At 41.1% G+C, this 3,387-nt stretch overlaps 1 pseudogene; it reads left to right on the forward strand.

Annotated features, from left to right (window-relative positions):
- The first annotated feature begins 611 nt into the window (after positions 1-611).
- LOC101129923 (keratin, type I cytoskeletal 18-like) lies at positions 612-1,895 on the forward strand (annotated as a pseudogene).
- The last annotated feature ends 1,492 nt before the right edge of the window (positions 1,896-3,387 follow it).

Consider the following 3,387-nt stretch of genomic DNA (forward strand, 5'->3'; position numbering starts at 1 on the left):
ACTCAAATATTCATTACAAATTGTGAGTATATCTAAATTATGAATGACTAACCAAATTGTGGTATCTCCATTCAGTGAAATGGTACTTAGTGATAAACATCACTTAGCGTATTGATATATAAAAGAGCACGAGTATCAAATGTATTCTGAAAGTGAAAGAAACCAGACACACAAGATTACATATTTCATTTATTTGAAATTCTCAAAAAGGCAAAACCATCACAAAATAAAGAAGATTAGTGGTTTCCTGGAGCCAGTAGATAGGGCTAGTGAATTGACTTAAAAAAGGTGCATTACCAAACTCTTTATGTTACTATTTATGTTACCAAACTATTTATTCCTCATTTAAAATGCCTTTGGTCAAAAATGCACTGCATTGTGGATTTATAATGAGTGACATTTATTATACAGAAATTGAAAATATAACCAACTGAAATAAAATAAAAGATAATAAAGTATGCTATGAACAAGCTTATGTAATAACAATTTGGGTAAAGTAGACAAAGTTCATGAACAAAACACAACTTACCAAAACCAACTCAAGAAATAATAGAAAGTGTGGTCATCAACAAAGCCTGAGTCCTGTCCTCTCGCTCTCCTCCCTGAACAGCATGAGCTTCACCACTTGCTCCACCTTCTCCACCAACTACGGGTCCCTGGGCTCTGTCCAGGTGCCCAGCTACGGCGCCCAGCCGCCAGCAGCGTGGCCAGCGTCTATGCAGACGAGGGCTCTGCTTCCTGGATCTCCGTGTCCCGCTCCACCAGCTTCCCAGGCGGCATGGGGTCCGGGGACCTGGCCGCGGGGATGGCCAGGGGTCTGGCAGGAATAGGAGGCATCCAGAACAAGAAGGAGACCATGCAAGACTTGAACGACGGCCTGGCCTCCTACCTGGACAGAGTAAGGAGCCTGGAGACCAACAACAGGAAGCTGGAGAGCAAAATCCAGGAGCACCTGGAGAAGAAGGGACCCCAGGTCAGAGACTAGAGCCATTACTTCAAGACCATTCAGGACCTGAGGGCTCGGATCTTTGCAAATACTGTAGACAATGTCCCCATCGTTCTGCAGATGGACAATGCCGGACTTGCTGCTGATGACTTTAGAGTCAAGTACGAGACAGAGCTGGTCATGCGCCAGTCTGTGGAGAACGACATCCATGGGCTCTGCAAGGTCATGGATGGCACCAATGTCACTCGGATGCAGCTGGAGACACAGTTCGAGGTTCTCAAGGAGGAGCTGCTCTTAATGAAGAAGAACCACGAAGAGGAAGTGAAAGGTCTGCAAGCCCAGACTGCAGCTCTGGGTTAACTGTGGACGCAGATACCCCCAAATCCAGGACCTTGCCAAGATCATGGCAGACATTCGGGCCCAATATGACTAGCTGGCTCAGAAGAACCGATAGGAGCTAGACAAATACTGGTCTCGGCTGATTGAGGAGAGCACCACAGTGGTCACCACGCAGTCCGCTGAGGTTGGACCTGCTGAGGTGACGCTCACGGAGCTGCTATGTACAGTCGAGTCCTTGTAGATAGACCTGGACTCGATGAGAAATCTGAAGGCCAGCTTGGAGAACAGCCTGAGGGAGGTGGAAGCCCGCTACGCCCTGCAGATGGAGCAGCTCAACGGCATCCTGTTGCACCTGGAGTCAGAGCTGGCACAGACCTGGGCAGAGGGGTAGCGCCAGGCGCAGGAGTACGAGTCCCTGCTGAACATCAGGGTCAAGCTGGAGGCTGAGATCGCCACCTACCACCACCTGCTGGAAGATGGCGAGGACTTCAATCTTGGTGATTCCCTGGACAGCAGCAACTCCATGCAAACCATACAAAACGCCACCCGCCAGATAGTGAATGGCAAAGTTGTGTCTGAGACCAACACCACCAAAGTTCCGAGACATTAAGCCAGGAGAAGCAGGGTGCATGAGGCCAATGAAAAGTTCAGAGGTCACTGGGTGTCAAAAGAAAAAGAAAGAAAAGAAAAGAAAGAAGGAAAGAAAGAAAGAGAAAGAAAGAAAGAAAGAAAGAGAAAGAAAGAAAGAAAGATCTAAAAAATATTATGAGGAAATTGAATTCTAAATAACACTTTCCAAAAACAACAAATTCCAATCTCAGATGGTTTGCAAGTAAATTTGTACAAATAAATATGGTAGAAATATCACTAAAATTGCATAAACTCAGAAAGAACTAACAAAGAGGAACATTTGCCAACTCATTTTAGGAGGCCAGCATAATTTTCATATAAAATTTGACCAACAAAAAAAGCTAGGTAAAAAAGGAAAAATTGCGGAACAGCGTTTAAATAAACAATTGCATGAATAAACCAAGGAGTCCTGAATAAGTTATTAGCCATTCAAATCCAATGATACACAAACTATACTGCATCATGTATAGATAATACAATGTGTGACAATATCACATAAATGAAAAATGCAATATACTTGAACATCAACTAGTAATTCAATATAATATGCAACTTAATAACAAGTTATTTTTTCAATAGGTGCAGAAACATTTTTGATAAAATTCAACAAATGGGCATGATAAAAATTAAGTCTCAGCAAAATAAGCATAGACATGAACATTTCTAATCTGAAAAACCACATCAACAACAAAAAACTGTACAACTAAAACGTAAGTTACTGGAAAAATATGTAATGCTTTTCCTGTAAAATTGGATAAAAGTCATATGTGTCCAGTATCAATATTTCTGCTTGTCACAGACCAGAGTCCTATCTAATGAAAGAAGGCAATAAAAAGAAATAGACTATTAATGCAAAAAATGCATGAAGCTGACGTTTATAAACAGCTAACATAATTGTTTCATAGAAATCTAAATGATACATTATTAACAAACTAATTTAGAAAATTTGACCTGTAAATAATGAATATACAGTAGTCCCCCACTTATTCATGGGACATGCTTTCCAAGATCCCCAGTGAATGCCTGAAACCTTGTATAGTACTAAAACCTATATATGCAATGCTTTTTCCTATAAAAATATACCTATGATAAAGTTTAATGTATAAGTTAGGAAGAGTACAAGATTAACAACAATAAATAACAATAGAACTCACAATAATACAGAAGAATTATAACAATATGCCAACATCACTACTATTGCGCTTTGGGTCATTATTAAGTAAGATACAGGTTTCTGGAACATAAGCATTGTGATAGCGCAACAGTTAACAGACAACCAAGAAGGCTACTTAAGTGACTAAGGGGTGGTGGGTGGCTTCTACAGCATGAATATGCTGAACACAGGAAGGATTCCCATCCCAGGCAGGAGGGAGCTGGATGACTTGAGAATTCATCACTCTGCTCTGAACAGTGTGTAATTTTAAACTTATGAGTTGTTTGCCTGCAATCTTTCATTTAATATTTTCAGACAA

This window comes from Gorilla gorilla, chromosome 13 (assembly GCF_029281585.2).
Source record: "Gorilla gorilla gorilla isolate KB3781 chromosome 13, NHGRI_mGorGor1-v2.1_pri, whole genome shotgun sequence".
Taxonomy (NCBI): domain Eukaryota; kingdom Metazoa; phylum Chordata; class Mammalia; order Primates; family Hominidae; genus Gorilla; species Gorilla gorilla.